The sequence below is a fragment of the Heloderma suspectum genome, chromosome 1 (genome assembly GCF_057233095.1).
Source record: "Heloderma suspectum isolate Gila_16-S chromosome 1, 16-S_ref, whole genome shotgun sequence".
In the NCBI taxonomy this organism is placed as follows: domain Eukaryota; kingdom Metazoa; phylum Chordata; class Lepidosauria; order Squamata; family Helodermatidae; genus Heloderma; species Heloderma suspectum.
In genome coordinates, this window is record NC_139458.1 from 238,063,569 (window position 1) to 238,083,278 (window position 19,710).

The following is a 19,710-nucleotide window of genomic DNA, read 5'->3' on the forward strand; positions in this document are numbered from 1 at the left end:
GAGCAGGTCATCAGAAATGGGTGCCGACCGTCTTTTCGTACAACGTGAGGACGGGGTGATGTTTCAGTCTAAACAGGAAATAAGGGTTGAGACTCAAATTAGGGTTAGGGTTGGGGACACTAGGCTTCCCAGGAAGGAACCAGCGTCTTGGTAAAGCCTAGATTGGTCAAACAGACTGAGTGAGCCATTAGAGGTTAAGTAACTGCCCATTAGTACAGCTTGTGGACAGGGACAAGTTTCAGTCCCGAGAGGAAATTAGGGTTAAGACCCAACTGAGGGTTAGGGGTCAGGAGACTTGGCTTCCCAGAATGGAAACAGGGTGTTGCTGAAGCCAAGCATGGTGAAACAGACTGAGAGGGCCAAAGGAATGGTGTGCCTGCCTTCTTTTAGTGCGACCTGTGGATGGGGGTTTGTGACAGTTGCACAAGTAAATTAGGGTTAAGACTCAAGTTAGGGTTAGGGTTCGGGAGACTTGGCTTCCCTGGATTGAACCAGGGCCTCGGAAAAGCCAAGCATGCAGAAATAGGATAAGTGGGCCTGCAGGATGGGTTGCCTCCTGTCTTTTAGTACACCGCGTGGACGAGGGGATGTTTCATTCCCAAAATAAAGTAGGGTACAAACCCAAGTTAGGGTTAGGGTTGGGGAAACTGGGCTTCCTAGGTAAGAAACGGGTTCTTGGTGAAGCCTAGCTTGGTGAATCAGCCTGAGGGGGACATCAAGATGTCTTCCATACTGACATTTGGTACACTCTGTGGACGGCGGTATGTTTCAGTCCAAAGAGGAAATTAGGGTTGAGACTCAAATTAGGGTTAGGGTTGGTCAGACTTGGCTTCCCAGGATGGAACCAGGGCCTCTGTAAAGCCAAGCGTGTTGAAACAGATTGAGTGGCCCAACAGGATGTGTTCCCTCCTGTCTTTTAGTACACTGCGTGGACTGGGGGATGTTAAAGTTCCTCTAGAAAATTTGGGTAAAAACCCAAGTTAGGGTTAGGGTTGGGGAGACTTGGCTTCCGACGAGGGAACCAGGGTCTTGGGGAAGACTAGCTTGGTGAAACGAACTGAGCAGGTCATCAGAAAGGGGTGCCGACCGTCTTTTCGTACAACGTGAGGACGGGGTGATGTTTCAGTCTAAACAGGAAATAAGGGTTGAGACTCAAATTAGGGTTAGGGTTGGGGACACTAGGCTTCCCAGGAAGGAACCAGCATCTTGGTGAAGCATAGATTAGTCAAACAGACTGAGTGAGCCATTGGAGGATAACATACTGCCCATTAGTACAGCTTGTGGACAGGGACATGTTTCAGTCCCAAGAGGAAATTAGGGTTCAGACCCAACTTAGGGTTAGGGGTCAGGAGACTTGGCTTCCCAGAATGGAAACAGGGTGTTGCTGAAGCCAAGCATGGTGAATCAGACGGAGAGGGCCAAAGGAATGGTATGCCTGCCTTCTTTTAGTGCGACCTGTGGATGGGGGTTTGTGACAGTTGCACAAGTAAATTAGGGTTAAGACTCAAGTTAGGGTTAGGGTTCGGGAGACTTGGCTTCCCTGGATTGAACCAGGGCCTCGGAAAAGCCAAGCATGCAGAAATAGGATAAGTGGGCCTGCAGGATGGGTTGCCTCCTGTCTTTTAGTACACCGCGTGGACGAGGGGATGTTTCATTCCCAAAATAAAGTAGGGTACAAACCCAAGTTAGGGTTAGGGTTGGGGAAACTGGGCTTCCTAGGTAAGAAACAGGTTCTTGGTGAAGCCTAGCTTGGTGAATCAGCCTGAGGGGGACATCAAGATGTCTTCCATACTGACATTTGGTACACTCTGTGGACGGCGGTATGTTTCAGTCCAAAGAGGAAATTAGGGTTGAGACTCAAATTAGGGTGAGGGTTGGCGAGACTTGGCTTCCCAGGATGGAACCAGGGCATCTGTAAAGCCAAGCATGTTGAAACAGATTGAGTGGCCCAACAGGATGTGTTCCCTCCTGTCTTTTAGTACACTGCGTGGACTGGGGGATGTTAAAGTTCCTCTAGAAAATTTGGGTAAAAACCCAAGTTAGGGTTAGGGTTGGGGAGACTTGGCTTCCGAGGAGGGAACCAGGGTCTTGGGGAAGACTAGCTTGGTGAAACGAACTGAGCAGGTCATCAGAAATGGGTGCCGACCGTCTTTTCGTACAACGTGAGGACGGGGTGATGTTTCAGTCTAAACAGGAAATAAGGGTTGAGACTCAAATTAGGGTTAGGGTTGGGGACACTAGGCTTCCCAGGAAGGAACCTGCGTCTTGGTAAAGCCTAGATTGGTCAAACAGACTGAGTGAGCCATTAGAGGTTAAGTAACTGCCCATTAGTACAGCTTGTGGACAGGGACAAGTTTCAGTCCCGAGAGGAAATTAGGGTTAAGACCCAACTGAGGGTTATGGGTCAGGAGACTTGGCTTCCCAGAATGGAAACAGGGTGTTGCTGAAGCCAAGCATGGTGAAACAGACTGAGAGGGCCAAAGGAATGGTCTGCCTGCCGTCTTTTAGTACAACCTGTGCATGGGGGTTTGTGACAGTTGCACAAGTAAATTAGGGTTAAGACTCAAGTTAGGGTTAGGGTTCGGGAGATTTGGCTTTCCTGGAGTGAACCAGGGCCTCGGAAAAGCCAAGCATGTAGAAATAGGATAAGTGGGCCTGCAGGATGGGTTGCCTCCTGTCTTTTAGTACACCGCATGGACGAGGGGATGTTTCATTCCCAAAATAAAGTAGGGTAAAAACCCAAGTTAGGGTTAGGGTTGGGGAAACTGGGCTTCCTAGGTAAGAAACGGGTTCTTGGTGAAGCCTAGCTTGGTGAATCAGCCTGAGGGGGACATCAAGATGTCTTCCATACTGACATTTGGTACCCTCTGTGGACGGCGGTATATTTAAGTCCTTAGAGGAAATTAGGGTTGAGACTCAAATTAGGGTTAGGGTTGGCGAGACTTGGCTTCCCAGGATGGAACCAGGGCGTCTGTAAAGCCAAGCATGTTGAAACAGATTGAGTGGCCCAACAGGATGTGTTCCCTCCTGTCTTTTAGTACACCGCATGGACTGGGGGATGTTAAAGTTCCTCTAGAAAATTTGGGTAAAACCCCAAGTTAGGGTTAGAGTTGGGGAGACTTGGCTTCCGAGGAGGGAACCAGGGTCTTGGGGAAGACTAGCTTGGTGAAACGAACTGAGCAGGTCATCAGAAAGGGGTGCCGACCGTCTTTTCGTACAACGTGAGGACGGGGTGATATTTCAGTCTAAACAGGAAATAAGGGTTGAGACTCAAATTAGGGTTAGGGTTGGGGACACTAGGCTTGCCAGGAAGGAACCTGCATCTTGGTAAAGCCTAGATTGGTCAAACAGTCTGAGTGAGCCATTGGAGGTTAACTAACTGCCCATTAGTACAGCTTGTGGACAGGGACAAGTTTCAGTCCCGAGAGGAAATTAGGGTTAAGACCCAACTGAGGGTTAGGGGTCAGGAGACTTGGCTTCCCAGAATGGAAACAGGGTGTTGCTGAAGCCAAGCATGGTGAAACAGACGGAGAGGGCCAAAGGAATGGTGTGCCTGCCTTCTTTTAGTGCGACCTGTGGATGGGGGTTTGTGACAGTTGCACAAGTAAATTAGGGTTAAGACTCAACTTAGGGTTAGGGTTCGGGAGACTTGGCTTCCCTGGATTGAACCAGGGCCTCGGAAAAGCCAAGCATGCAGAAATAGGATAAGTGGGCCTGCAGGATGGGTTGCCTCCTGTCTTTTAGTACACCGCGTGGACGAGGGGATGTTTCATTCCCAAAATAAAGTAGGGTAAAAACCCAAGTTAGGGTTAGGGTTGGGGAAACTGGGCTTCCTAGGTAAGAAACGGGTTCTTGGTGAAGCCTAGCTTGGTGAATCAGCCTGAGGGGGACATCAAGATGTCTTCCATACTGACATTTGGTACACTCTGTGGACGGCGGTATGTTTCAGTCCAAAGAGGAAATTAGGGTTGAGACTCAAATTAGGGTTAGGGTTGGTCAGACTTGGCTTCCCAGGATGGAACCAGGGCCTCTGTAAAGCCAAGCGTGTTGAAACAGATTGAGTGGCCCAACAGGATGTGTTCCCTCCTGTCTTTTAGTACACTGCGTGGACTGGGGGATGTTAAAGTTCCTCTAGAAAATTTGGGTAAAAACCCAAGTTAGGGTTAGGGTTGGGGAGACTTGGCTTCCGACGAGGGAACCAGGGTCTTGGGGAAGACTAGCTTGGTGAAACGAACTGAGCAGGTCATCAGAAAGGGGTGCCGACCGTCTTTTCGTACAACGTGAGGACGGGGTGATGTTTCAGTCTAAACAGGAAATAAGGGTTGAGACTCAAATTAGGGTTAGGGTTGGGGACACTAGGCTTCCCAGGAAGGAACCAGCATCTTGGTGAAGCATAGATCAGTCAAACAGACTGAGTGAGCCATTGGAGGATAACATACTGCCCATTAGTACAGCTTGTGGACAGGGACAAGTTTCAGTCCCAAGAGGAAATTAGGGTTCAGACCCAACTGAGGGTTAGGGGTCAGGAGACTTGGCTTCCCAGAATGGAAACAGGGTGTTGCTGAAGCCAAGCATGGTGAAACAGACGGAGAGGGCCAAAGGAATGGTGTGCCTGCCTTCTTTTAGTGCGACCTGTGGATGGGGGTTTGTGACAGTTGCACAAGTAAATTAGGGTTAAGACTCAAGTTAGGGTTAGGGTTCGGGAGACTTGGCTTCCCTGGATTGAACCAGGGCCTCGGAAAAGCCAAGCATGCAGAAATAGGATAAGTGGGCCTGCAGGATGGGTTGCCTCCTGTCTTTTAGTACACCGCGTGGACGAGGGGATGTTTCATTCCCAAAATAAAGTAGGGTACAAACCCAAGTTAGGGTTAGGGTTGGGGAAACTGGGCTTCCTAGGTAAGAAACAGGTTCTTGGTGAAGCCTAGCTTGGTGAATCAGCCTGAGGGGGACATCAAGATGTCTTCCATACTGACATTTGGTACACTCTGTGGACGGCGGTATGTTTCAGTCCAAAGAGGAAATTAGGGTTGAGACTCAAATTAGGGTGAGGGTTGGCGAGACTTGGCTTCCCAGGATGGAACCAGGGCATCTGTAAAGCCAAGCATGTTGAAACAGATTGAGTGGCCCAACAGGATGTGTTCCCTCCTGTCTTTTAGTACACTGCGTGGACTGGGGGATGTTAAAGTTCCTCTAGAAAATTTGGGTAAAAACCCAAGTTAGGGTTAGGGTTGGGGAGACTTGGCTTCCGAGGAGGGAACCAGGGTCTTGGGGAAGACTAGCTTGGTGAAACGAACTGAGCAGGTCATCAGAAAGGGGTGCCGACCGTCTTTTCGTACAACGTGAGGACGGGGTGATGTTTCAGTCTAAACAGGAAATAAGGGTTGAGACTCAAATTAGGGTTAGGGTTGGGGACACTAGGCTTCCCAGGAAGGAACCAGCGTCTTGGTAAAGCCTAGATTGGTCAAACAGACTGAGTGAGCCATTAGAGGTTAAGTAACTGCCCATTAGTACAGCTTGTGGACAGGGACAAGTTTCAGTCCCGAGAGGAAATTAGGGTTAAGACCCAACTGAGGGTTATGGGTCAGGAGACTTGGCTTCCCAGAATGGAAACAGGGTGTTGCTGAAGCCAAGCATGGTGAAACAGACTGAGAGGGCCAAAGGAATGGTCTGCCTGCCGTCTTTTAGTACAACCTGTGCATGGGGGTTTGTGACAGTTGCACAAGTAAATTAGGGTTAAGACTCAAGTTAGGGTTAGGGTTCGGGAGATTTGGCTTTCCTGGAGTGAACCAGGGCCTCGGAAAAGCCAAGCATGTAGAAATAGGATAAGTGGGCCTGCAGGATGGGTTGCCTCCTGTCTTTTAGTACACCGCATGGACGAGGGGATGTTTCATTCCCAAAATAAAGTAGGGTAAAAACCCAAGTTAGGGTTAGGGTTGGGGAAACTGGGCTTCCTAGGTAAGAAACGGGTTCTTGGTGAAGCCTAGCTTGGTGAATCAGCCTGAGGGGGACATCAAGATGTCTTCCATACTGACATTTGGTACCCTCTGTGGACGGCGGTATATTTAAGTCCTTAGAGGAAATTAGGGTTGAGACTCAAATTAGGGTTAGGGTTGGCGAGACTTGGCTTCCCAGGATGGAACCAGGGCGTCTGTAAAGCCAAGCATGTTGAAACAGATTGAGTGGCCCAACAGGATGTGTTCCCTCCTGTCTTTTAGTACACCGCATGGACTGGGGGATGTTAAAGTTCCTCTAGAAAATTTGGGTAAAACCCCAAGTTAGGGTTAGAGTTGGGGAGACTTGGCTTCCGAGGAGGGAACCAGGGTCTTGGGGAAGACTAGCTTGGTGAAACGAACTGAGCAGGTCATCAGAAAGGGGTGCCGACCGTCTTTTCGTACAACGTGAGGACGGGGTGATATTTCAGTCTAAACAGGAAATAAGGGTTGAGACTCAAATTAGGGTTAGGGTTGGGGACACTAGGCTTGCCAGGAAGGAACCTGCATCTTGGTAAAGCCTAGATTGGTCAAACAGACTGAGTGAGCCATTGGAGGTTAACTAACTGCCCATTAGTACAGCTTGTGGACAGGGACAAGTTTCAGTCCCGAGAGGAAATTAGGGTTAAGACCCAACTGAGGGTTAGGGGTCAGGAGACTTGGCTTCCCAGAATGGAAACAGGGTGTTGCTGAAGCCAAGCATGGTGAAACAGACGGAGAGGGCCAAAGGAATGGTGTGCCTGCCTTCTTTTAGTGCGACCTGTGGATGGGGGTTTGTGACAGTTGCACAAGTAAATTAGGGTTAAGACTCAACTTAGGGTTAGGGTTCGGGAAACTTGGCTTCCCTGGATTGAACCAGGGCCTCGGAAAAGCCAAGCATGCAGAAATAGGATAAGTGGGCCTGCAGGATGGGTTGCCTCCTGTCTTTTAGTACACCGCGTGGACGAGGGGATGTTTCATTCCCAAAATAAAGTAGGGTAAAAACCCAAGTTAGGGTTAGGGTTGGGGAAACTGGGCTTCCTAGGTAAGAAACGGGTTCTTGGTGAAGCCTAGCTTGGTGAATCAGCCTGAGGGGGACATCAAGATGTCTTCCATACTGACATTTGGTACACTCTGTGGACGGCGGTATGTTTCAGTCCAAAGAGGAAATTAGGGTTGAGACTCAAATTAGGGTTAGGGTTGGTCAGACTTGGCTTCCCAGGATGGAACCAGGGCCTCTGTAAAGCCAAGCGTGTTGAAACAGATTGAGTGGCCCAACAGGATGTGTTCCCTCCTGTCTTTTAGTACACTGCGTGGACTGGGGGATGTTAAAGTTCCTCTAGAAAATTTGGGTAAAAACCCAAGTTAGGGTTAGGGTTGGGGAGACTTGGCTTCCGACGAGGGAACCAGGGTCTTGGGGAAGACTAGCTTGGTGAAACGAACTGAGCAGGTCATCAGAAAGGGGTGCCGACCGTCTTTTCGTACAACGTGAGGACGGGGTGATGTTTCAGTCTAAACAGGAAATAAGGGTTGAGACTCAAATTAGGGTTAGGGTTGGGGACACTAGGCTTCCCAGGAAGGAACCAGCATCTTGGTGAAGCATAGATTAGTCAAACAGACTGAGTGAGCCATTGGAGGATAACATACTGCCCATTAGTACAGCTTGTGGACAGGGACAAGTTTCAGTCCCAAGAGGAAATTAGGGTTCAGACCCAACTGAGGGTTAGGGGTCAGGAGACTTGGCTTCCCAGAATGGAAACAGGGTGTTGCTGAAGCCAAGCATGGTGAAACAGACGGAGAGGGCCAAAGGAATGGTGTGCCTGCCTTCTTTTAGTGCGACCTGTGGATGGGGGTTTGTGACAGTTGCACAAGTAAATTAGGGTTAAGACTCAAGTTAGGGTTAGGGTTCGGGAGACTTGGCTTCCCTGGATTGAACCAGGGCCTCGGAAAAGCCAAGCATGCAGAAATAGGATAAGTGGGCCTGCAGGATGGGTTGCCTCCTGTCTTTTAGTACACCGCGTGGACGAGGGGATGTTTCATTCCCAAAATAAAGTAGGGTACAAACCCAAGTTAGGGTTAGGGTTGGGGAAACTGGGCTTCCTAGGTAAGAAACAGGTTCTTGGTGAAGCCTAGCTTGGTGAATCAGCCTGAGGGGGACATCAAGATGTCTTCCATACTGACATTTGGTACACTCTGTGGACGGCGGTATGTTTCAGTCCAAAGAGGAAATTAGGGTTGAGACTCAAATTAGGGTGAGGGTTGGCGAGACTTGGCTTCCCAGGATGGAACCAGGGCATCTGTAAAGCCAAGCATGTTGAAACAGATTGAGTGGCCCAACAGGATGTGTTCCCTCCTGTCTTTTAGTACACTGCGTGGACTGGGGGATGTTAAAGTTCCTCTAGAAAATTTGGGTAAAAACCCAAGTTAGGGTTAGGGTTGGGGAGACTTGGCTTCCGAGGAGGGAACCAGGGTCTTGGGGAAGACTAGCTTGGTGAAACGAACTGAGCAGGTCATCAGAAAGGGGTGCCGACCGTCTTTTCGTACAACGTGAGGACGGGGTGATGTTTCAGTCTAAACAGGAAATAAGGGTTGAGACTCAAATTAGGGTTAGGGTTGGGGACACTAGGCTTCCCAGGAAGGAACCAGCGTCTTGGTAAAGCCTAGATTGGTCAAACAGACTGAGTGAGCCATTAGAGGTTAAGTAACTGCCCATTAGTACAGCTTGTGGACAGGGACAAGTTTCAGTCCCGAGAGGAAATTAGGGTTAAGACCCAACTGAGGGTTATGGGTCAGGAGACTTGGCTTCCCAGAATGGAAACAGGGTGTTGCTGAAGCCAAGCATGGTGAAACAGACTGAGAGGGCCAAAGGAATGGTCTGCCTGCCGTCTTTTAGTACAACCTGTGCATGGGGGTTTGTGACAGTTGCACAAGTAAATTAGGGTTAAGACTCAAGTTAGGGTTAGGGTTCGGGAGATTTGGCTTTCCTGGAGTGAACCAGGGCCTCGGAAAAGCCAAGCATGTAGAAATAGGATAAGTGGGCCTGCAGGATGGGTTGCCTCCTGTCTTTTAGTACACCGCATGGACGAGGGGATGTTTCATTCCCAAAATAAAGTAGGGTAAAAACCCAAGTTAGGGTTAGGGTTGGGGAAACTGGGCTTCCTAGGTAAGAAACGGGTTCTTGGTGAAGCCTAGCTTGGTGAATCAGCCTGAGGGGGACATCAAGATGTCTTCCATACTGACATTTGGTACCCTCTGTGGACGGCGGTATATTTAAGTCCATAGAGGAAATTAGGGTTGAGACTCAAATTAGGGTTAGGGTTGGCGAGACCTGGCTTCCCAGGATGGAACCAGGGCGTCTGTAAAGCCAAGCATGTTGAAACAGATTGAGTGGCCCAACAGGATGTGTTCCCTCCTGTCTTTTAGTACACCGCATGGACTGGGGGATGTTAAAGTTCCTCTAGAAAATTTGGGTAAAACCCCAAGTTAGGGTTAGAGTTGGGGAGACTTGGCTTCCGAAGAGGGAACCAGGGTCTTGGGGAAGACTAGCTTGGTGAAACGAACTGAGCAGGTCATCAGAAAGGGGTGCCGACCGTCTTTTCGTACAACGTGAGGACGGGGTGATATTTCAGTCTAAACAGGAAATAAGGGTTGAGACTCAAATTAGGGTTAGGGTTGGGGACACTAGGCTTGCCAGGAAGGAACCTGCATCTTGGTAAAGCCTAGATTGGTCAAACAGACTGAGTGAGCCATTGGAGGTTAACTAACTGCCCATTAGTACAGCTTGTGGACAGGGACAAGTTTCAGTCCCGAGAGGAAATTAGGGTTAAGACCCAACTGAGGGTTAGGGGTCAGGAGACTTGGCTTCCCAGAATGGAAACAGGGTGTTGCTGAAGCCAAGCATGGTGAAACAGCCTGAGAGGGCCAAAGGAATGGTGTGCCTGCCTTCTTTTAGTGCGACCTGTGGATGGGGGTTTGTTACAGTTGCACAAGTAAATTAGGGTTAAGACTCAAGTTAGGGTTAGGGTTCGGGAGACTTGGCTTCCCTGGATTGAACCAGGGCCTCGGAAAAGCCAAGCATGCAGAAATAGGATAAGTGGGCCTGCAGGATGGGTTGCCTCCTGTCTTTTAGTACACCGCGTGGACGAGGGGATGTTTCATTCCCAAAATAAAGTAGGGTAAAAACCCAAGTTAGGGTTAGGGTTGGGGAAACTGGGCTTCCTAGGTAAGAAACGGGTTCTTGGTGAAGCCTAGCTTGGTGAATCAGCCTGAGGGGGACATCAAGATGTCTTCCATACTGACATTTGGTACACTCTGTGGACGGCGGTATGTTTCAGTCCAAAGAGGAAATTAGGGTTGAGACTCAAATTAGGGTGAGGGTTGGCGAGACTTGGCTTCCCAGGATGGAACCAGGGCGTCTGTAAAGCCAAGCATGTTGAAACAGATTGAGTGGCCCAACAGGATGTGTTCCCTCCTGTCTTTTAGTACACTGCGTGGACTGGGGGATGTTAAAGTTCCTCTGGAAAATTTGGGTAAAAACCCAAGTTAGGGTTAGGGTTGGGGAGACTTGGCTTCCGAGGAGGGAACCAGGGTCTTGGGGAAGACTAGCTTGGTGAAACGAACTGAGCAGGTCATCAGAAAGGGGTGCCGACCGTCTTTTAGTACAACGTGAGGACGGGGTGATGTTTCAGTCTAAACAGGAAATAAGGGTTGAGACTCAAATTAGGGTTAGGGTTGGGGACACTAGGCTTCCCAGGAAGGATACAGCGTCTTGGTGAAGCCTAGATTGGTCAAACAGACTGAGTGAGCCATTGGAGGATAACATACTGCCCATTAGTACAGCTTGTGGACAGGGACATGTTTCAGTCCCAAGAGGAAATTAGGGTTCAGACTCATCTTTGGGTTAGGGTTCAGGAGACTTGGCTTCCCAGAATGGAAACAGGGTGTTGCTGAAGCCAAGCATGGTGAAACAGACTGAGAGGGCCAAAGGAATGGTGTGCCTGCTGTCTTTTAGTACAACCTGTGGATGGGGGTTTGTGACAGTTGCACAAGTAAATTAGGGTTAAGACTCAAGTTAGGGTTAGGGTTCGGGAGATTTGGCTTCCCTGGAGTGAACCAGGGCCTCGGAAAAGCCAAGCATGCAGAAATAGGATAAGTGGGCCTGCAGGATGGGTTGCCTCCTGTCTTTTAGTACACCGCGTGGACGAGGGGATGTTTCATTCCCAAAATAAAGTAGGGTAAAAACCCAAGTTAGGGTTAGGGTTGGGGAAACTGGGCTTCCTAGGTAAGAAACGGGTTCTTGGTGAAGCCTAGCTTGGTGAATCAGCCTGAGGGGGACATCAAGATGTCTTCCATACTGACATTTAGTACACTCTGTGGACGGCGGTATGTTTCAGTCCAAAGAGGAAATTAGGGTTGAGACTCAAATTAGGGTGAGGGTTGGCGAGACTTGGCTTCCCAGGATGGAACCAGGGCGTCTGTAAAGCCAAGCGTGTTGAAACAGATTGAGTGGCCCAACAGGATGTGTTCCCTCCTGTCTTTTAGTACACTGCGTGGACTGGGGGATGTTAAAGTTCCTCTAGAAAATTTGGGTAAAAACCCAAGTTAGGGTTAGGGTTGGGGAGACTTGGCTTCCGAGGTGGGAACCAGGGTCTTGGGGAAGACTAGCTTGGTGAAACGAACTGAGCAGGTCATCAGAAAGGGGTGCCGACCGTCTTTTCGTACAACGTGAGGACGGGGTGATGTTTCAGTCTAAACAGGAAATAAGGGTTGAGACTCAAATTAGGGTTAGGGTTGGGGACACTAGGCTTCCCAGGAAGGAACCAGCGTCTTGGTGAAGCATAGATTGGTCAAACAGACTGAGTGAGCCATTGGAGGATAACATACTGCCCATTAGTACAGCTTGTGGACAGGGACATGTTTCAGTCCCAAGAGGAAATTAGGGTTCAGACCCAACTTAGGGTTAGGGGTCAGGAGACTTGGCTTCCCAGAATGGAAACAGGGTGTTGCTGAAGCCAAGCATGGTGAAACAGACGGAGAGGGCCAAAGGAATGGTGTGCCTGCCTTCTTTTAGTGCGACCTGTGGATCGGGGTTTGTGACAGTTGCACAAGTAAATTAGGGTTAAGACTCAAGTTAGGGTTAGGGTTTGGGAGACTTGGCTTCCCTGGATTGAACCAGGGCCTCGGAAAAGCCAAGCATGCAGAAATAGGATAAGTGGGCCTGCAGGATGGGTTGCCTCCTGTCTTTTAGTACACCGCGTGGACGAGGGGATGTTTCATTCCCAAAATAAAGTAGTGTACAAACCCAAGTTAGGGTTAGGGTTGGGGAAACTGGGCTTCCTAGGTAAGAAACGGGTTCTTGGTGAAGCCTAGCTTGGTGAATCAGCCTGAGGGGGACATCAAGATGTCTTCCATACTGACATTTGGTACACTCTGTGGACGGCGGTATGTTTCAGTCCAAAGAGGAAATTAGGGTTGAGACTCAAATTAGGGTGAGGGTTGGCGAGACTTGGCTTCCCAGGATGGAACCAGGGCGTCTGTAAAGCCAAACATGTTGAAACAGATTGAGTGGCCCAACAGGATGTGTTCCCTCCTGTCTTTTACTACACCGCATGGACTGGGGGATGTTAAAGTTCCTCTAGAAAATTTGGGTAAAACCCCAAGTTAGGGTTAGAGTTGGGGAGACTTGGCTTCCGAGGAGGGAACCAGGGTCTTGGGGAAGACTAGCTTGGTGAAACGAACTGAGCAGGTCATCAGAAATGGGTGCCGACCGTCTTTTCGTACAACGTGAGGAAGGGGTGATGTTTCAGTCTAAACAGGAAATAAGGGTTGAGACTCAAATTAGGGTTAGGGTTGGGGACACTAGGCTTCCCAGGAAGGAACCAGCGTCTTGGTAAAGCCTAGATTGGTCAAACAGACTGAGTGAGCCATTGGAGGTTAACTAACTGCCCATTAGTACAGCTTGTGGACAGGGACAAGCTTCAGTCCCGAGAGGAAATTAGGGTTAAGACCCAACTGAGGGTTAGGGGTCAGGAGACTTGGCTTCCCAGAATGGAAACAGGGTGTTGCTGAAGCCAAGCATGGTGAAACAGACTGAGAGGGCCAAAGGAATGGTGTGCCTGCCTTCTTTTAGTGCGACCTGTGGATGGGGGTTTGTGACAGTTGCACAAGAAAATTAGGGTTAAGACTCAAGTTAGGGTTAGGATTCGGGAGATTTTGCTTCCCTGGAGTGAACCAGGGCCTCGGAAAAGCCAAGCATGTAGAAATAGGATAAGTGGGCCTGCAGGATGGGTTGCCTCCTGTCTTTTAGTACACCGCGTGGACGAGGGGATGTTTCATTCCCAAAATAAAGTAGGGTAAAAACCCAAGTTAGGGTTAGGGTTGGGGAAACTGGGCTTCCTAGGTAAGAAACGGGTTCTTGGTGAAGCCTAGCTTGGTGAATCAGCCTGAGGGGGACATCAAGATGTCTACCATACTGACATTTGGTACCCTCTGTGGACGGCGGTATGTTTCAGTCCAAAGAGGAAATTAGGGTTGAGACTCAAATTAGGGTTAGGGTTGGCGAGACTTGGCTTCCCAGGATGGAACCAGGGCGTCTGTAAAGCCAAGCATGTTGAAACAGATTGAGTGGCCCAACAGGATGTGTTCCCTCCTGTCTTTTAGTACACCGCATGGACTGGGGGATGTTAAAGTTCCTCTAGAAAATTTGGGTAAAACCCCAAGTTAGGGTTAGAGTTGGGGAGACTTGGCTTCCGAGGAGGGAACCAGGGTCTTGGGGAAGACTAGCTTGGTGAAACGAACTGAGCAGGTCATCAGAAAGGGGTGCCGACCGTCTTTTCGTACAACGTGAGGAAGGGGTGATGTTTCAGTCTAAACAGGAAATAAGGGTTGAGACTCAAATTAGGGTTAGGGTTGGGGACACTAGGCTTCCCAGGAAGGAACCAGCGTCTTGGTGAAGCATAGATTGGTCAAACAGACTGAGTGAGCCATTGGAGGATAACATACTGCCCATTAGTACAGCTTGTGGACAGGGACATGTTTCAGTCCCAAGAGGAAATTAGGGTTCAGACCCAACTTAGGGTTAGGGGTCAGGAGACTTGGCTTCCCAGAATGGAAACAGGGTGTTGCTGAAGCCAAGCATGGTGAAACAGACTGAGAGGGCCAAAGGAATGGTCTGCCTGCCGTCTTTTAGTACAACCTGTGCATGGGGGTTTGTGACAGTTGCACAAGTAAATTAGGGTTAAGACTCAAGTTAGGGTTAGGGTTCGGGAGATTTGGCTTTCCTGGAGTGAACCAGGGCCTCGGAAAAGCCAAGCATGTAGAAATAGGATAAGTGGGCCTGCAGGATGGGTTGCCTCCTGTCTTTTAGTACACCGCATGGACGAGGGGATGTTTCATTCCCAAAATAAAGTAGGGTAAAAACCCAAGTTAGGGTTAGGGTTGGGGAAACTGGGCTTCCTAGGTAAGAAACGGGTTCTTGGTGAAGCCTAGCTTGGTGAATCAGCCTGAGGGGGACATCAAGATGTCTTCCATACTGACATTTGGTACCCTCTGTGGACGGCGGTATATTTAAGTCCATAGAGGAAATTAGGGTTGAGACTCAAATTAGGGTTAGGGTTGGCGAGACTTGGCTTCCCAGGATGGAACCAGGGCGTCTGTAAAGCCAAGCATGTTGAAACAGATTGAGTGGCCCAACAGGATGTGTTCCCTCCTGTCTTTTAGTACACCGCATGGACTGGGGGATGTTAAAGTTCCTCTAGAAAATTTGGGTAAAACCCCAAGTTAGGGTTAGAGTTGGGGAGACTTGGCTTCCGAGGAGGGAACCAGGGTCTTGGGGAAGACTAGCTTGGTGAAACGAACTGAGCAGGTCATCAGAAAGGGGTGCCGACCGTCTTTTCGTACAACGTGAGGACGGGGTGATATTTCAGTCTAAACAGGAAATAAGGGTTGAGACTCAAATTAGGGTTAGGGTTGGGGACACTAGGCTTGCCAGGAAGGAACCTGCGTCTTGGTAAAGCCTAGATTGGTCAAACAGACTGAGTGAGCCATTGGAGGTTAACTAACTGCCCATTAGTACAGCTTGTGGACAGGGACAAGTTTCAGTCCCGAGAGGAAATTAGGGTTAAGACCCAACTGAGGGTTAGGGGTCAGGAGACTTGGCTTCCCAGAATGGAAACAGGGTGTTGCTGAAGCCAAGCATGGTGAAACAGACTGAGAGGGCCAAAGGAATGGTGTGCCTGCCGTCTTTTAGTACAACCTGTGGATGGGGGTTTGTGACAGTTGCACAACTAAATTAGGGTTAAGACTCAAGTTAGGGTTAGGGTTCGGGAGATTTGGCTTCCCTGGAGTGAACCAGGGCCTCGGAAAAGCCAAGCATGCAGAAATAGGATAAGTGGGCCTGCAGGATGGGTTGCCTCCTGTCTTTTAGTACACCGCGTGGACGAGGGGATGTTTCATTCCCAAAATAAAGTAGGGTAAAAACCCAAGTTAGGGTTAGGGTTGGGGAAACTGGGCTTCCTAGGTAAGAAACGGGTTCTTGGTGAAGCCTAGCTTGGTGAATCAGCCTGAGGGGGACGTCAAGATGTCTTCCATACTGACATTTAGTACACTCTGTGGACGGCGGTATGTTTCAGTCCAAAGAGGAAATTAGGGTTGAGACTCAAATTAGGGTGAGGGTTGGCGAGACTTGGCTTCCCAGGATGGAACCAGGGCGTCTGTAAAGCCAAGCGTGTTGAAACAGATTGAGTGGCCCAACAGGATGTGTTCCCTCCTGTCTTTTAGTACACTGCGTGGACTGGGGGATGTTAAAGTTCCTCTAGAAAATTTGGGTAAAAACCCAAGTTAGGGTTAGGGTTGGGGAGACTTGGCTTCCGAGGTGGGAACCAGGGTCTTGGGGAAGACTAGCTTGGTGAAACGAACTGAGCAGGTCATCAGAAAGGGGTGCCGACCGTCTTTTCGTACAACGTGAGGACGGGGTGATGTTTCAGTCTAAACAGGAAATAAGGGTTGAGACTCAAATTAGGGTTAGGGTTGGGGACACTAGGCTTCCCAGGAAGGAACCAGCGTCTTGGTGAAGCATAGATTGGTCAAACAGACTGAGTGAGCCATTGGAGGATAACATACTGCCCATTAGTACAGCTTGTGGACAGGGACATGTTTCAGTCCCAAGAGGAAATTAGGGTTCAGACCCAACTTAGGGTTAGGGGTCAGGAGACTTGGCTTCCCAGAATGGAAACAGGGTGTTGCTGAAGCCAAGCATGGTGAAACAGACGGAGAGGGCCAAAGGAATGGTGTGCCTGCCTTCTTTTAGTGCGACCTGTGGATCGGGGTTTGTGACAGTTGCACAAGTAAATTAGGGTTAAGACTCAAGTTAGGGTTAGGGTTTGGGAGACTTGGCTTCCCTGGATTGAACCAGGGCCTCGGAAAAGCCAAGCATGCAGAAATAGGATAAGTGGGCCTGCAGGATGGGTTGCCTCCTGTCTTTTAGTACACCGCGTGGACGAGGGGATGTTTCATTCCCAAAATAAAGTAGTGTACAAACCCAAGTTAGGGTTAGGGTTGGGGAAACTGGGCTTCCTAGGTAAGAAACGGGTTCTTGGTGAAGCCTAGCTTGGTGAATCAGCCTGAGGGGGACATCAAGATGTCTTCCATACTGACATTTGGTACACTCTGTGGACGGCGGTATGTTTCAGTCCAAAGAGGAAATTAGGGTTGAGACTCAAATTAGGGTGAGGGTTGGCGAGACTTGGCTTCCCAGGATGGAACCAGGGCGTCTGTAAAGCCAAACATGTTGAAACAGATTGAGTGGCCCAACAGGATGTGTTCCCTCCTGTCTTTTAGTACACCGCATGGACTGGGGGATGTTAAAGTTCCTCTAGAAAATTTGGGTAAAACCCCAAGTTAGGGTTAGAGTTGGGGAGACTTGGCTTCCGAGGAGGGAACCAGGGTCTTGGGGAAGACTAGCTTGGTGAAACGAACTGAGCAGGTCATCAGAAAGGGGTGCCGACCGTCTTTTCGTACAACGTGAGGAAGGGGTGATGTTTCAGTCTAAACAGGAAATAAGGGTTGAGACTCAAATTAGGGTTAGGGTTGGGGACACTAGGCTTCCCAGGAAGGAACCAGCGTCTTGGTGAAGCATAGATTGGTCAAACAGACTGAGTGAGCCATTGGAGGATAACATACTGCCCATTAGTACAGCTTGTGGACAGGGACATGTTTCAGTCCCAAGAGGAAATTAGGGTTCAGACCCAACTTAGGGTTAGGGGTCAGGAGACTTGGCTTCCCAGAATGGAAACAGGGTGTTGCTGAAGCCAAGCATGGTGAAACAGACGGAGAGGGCCAAAGGAATGGTGTGCCTGCCTTCTTTTAGTGCGACCTGTGGATCGGGGTTTGTGACAGTTGCACAAGTAAATTAGGGTTAAGACTCAAGTTAGGGTTAGGGTTCGGGAGACTTGGCTTCCCTGGAGTGAACCAGGGCCTCGGAAAAGCCAAGCATGTAGAAATAGGATAAGTGGGCCTGCAGGATGGGTTGCCTCCTGTCTTTTAGTACACCGCATGGACGAGGGGATGTTTCATTCCCAAAATAAAGTAGGGTAAAAACCCAAGTTAGGGTTAGGGTTGGGGAAACTGGGCTTCCTAGGTAAGAAACGGGTTCTTGGTGAAGCCTAGCTTGGTGAATCAGCCTGAGGGGGACATCAAGATGTCTTCCATACTGACATTTGGTACCCTCTGTGGACGGCGGTATGTTTCAGTCCAAAGAGGAAATTAGGGTTGAGACTCAAATTAGGGTTAGGGTTGGCGAGACTTGGCTTCCCAGGATGGAACCAGGGCGTCTGTAAAGCCAAGCATGTTGAAACAGATTGAGTGGCCCAACAGGATGTGTTCCCTCCTGTCTTTTAGTACACCGCATGGACTGGGGGATGTTAAAGTTCCTCTAGAAAATTTGGGTAAAACCCCAAGTTAGGGTTAGAGTTGGGGAGACTTGGCTTCCGAGGAGGGAACCAGGGTCTTGGGGAAGACTAGCTTGGTGAAACGAACTGAGCAGGTCATCAGAAAGGGGTGCCGACCGTCTTTTCGTACAACGTGAGGAAGGGGTGATGTTTCAGTCTAAACAGGAAATAAGGGTTGAGACTCAAATTAGGGTTAGGGTTGGGGACACTAGGCTTCCCAGGAAGGAACCAGCGTCTTGGTGAAGCATAGATTGGTCAAACAGACTGAGTGAGCCATTGGAGGATAACATACTGCCCATTAGTACAGCTTGTGGACAGGGACATGTTTCAGTCCCAAGAGGAAATTAGGGTTCAGACCCAACTTAGGGTTAGGGGTCAGGAGACTTGGCTTCCCAGAATGGAAACAGGGTGTTGCTGAAGCCAAGCATGGTGAAACAGACTGAGAGGGCCAAAGGAATGGTCTGCCTGCCGTCTTTTAGTACAACCTGTGGATGGGGGTTTGTGACAGTTGCACAAGTAAATTAGGGTTAAGACTCAAGTTAGGGTTAGGGTTCGGGAGATTTGGCTTTCCTGGAGTGAACCAGGGCCTTGGAAAAGCCAAGCATGTAGAAATAGGATAAGTGGGCCTGCAGGATGGGTTGCCTCCTGTCTTTTAGTACACCGCATGGACGAGGGGATGTTTCATTCCCAAAATAAAGTAGGGTAAAAACCCAAGTTAGGGTTAGGGTTGGGGAAACTGGGCTTCCTAGGTAAGAAACGGGTTCTTGGTGAAGCCTAGCTTGGTGAATCAGCCTGAGGGGGACATCAAGATGTCTTCCATACTGACATTTGGTACCCTCTGTGGACGGCGGTATATTTAAGTCCATAGAGGAAATTAGGGTTGAGACTCAAATTAGGGTTAGGGTTGGCGAGACTTGGCTTCCCAGGATGGAACCAGGGCGTCTGTAAAGCCAAGCATGTTGAAACAGATTGAGTGGCCCAACAGGATGTGTTCCCTCCTGTCTTTTAGTACACCGCATGGACTGGGGGATGTTAAAGTTCCTCTAGAAAATTTGGGTAAAACCCCAAGTTAGGGTTAGAGTTGGGGAGACTTGGCTTCCGAGGAGGGAACCAGGGTCTTGGGGAAGACTAGCTTGGTGAAACGAACTGAGCAGGTCATCAGAAAGGGGTGCCGACCGTCTTTTCGTACAACGTGAGGACGGGGTGATATTTCAGTCTAAACAGGAAATAAGGGTTGAGACTCAAATTAGGGTTAGGGTTGGGGACACTAGGCTTGCCAGGAAGGAACCTGCATCTTGGTAAAGCCTAGATTGGTCAAACAGACTGAGTGAGCCATTGGAGGTTAACTAACTGCCCATTAGTACAGCTTGTGGACAGGGACAAGTTTCAGTCCCGAGAGGAAATTAGGGTTAAGACCCAACTGAGGGTTAGGGGTCAGGAGACTTGGCTTCCCAGAATGGAAACAGGGTGTTGCTGAAGCCAAGCATGGTGAAACAGACTGAGAGGGCCAAAGGAATGGTGTGCCTGCCGTCTTTTAGTACAACCTGTGGATGGGGGTTTGTGACAGTTGCACAACTAAATTAGGGTTAAGACTCAAGTTAGGGTTAGGGTTCGGGAGATTTGGCTTCCCTGGAGTGAACCAGGGCCTCGGAAAAGCCAAGCATGCAGAAATAGGATAAGTGGGCCTGCAGGATGGGTTGCCTCCTGTCTTTTAGTACACCGCGTGGACGAGGGGATGTTTCATTCCCAAAATAAAGTAGGGTAAAAACCCAAGTTAGGGTTAGGGTTGGGGAAAC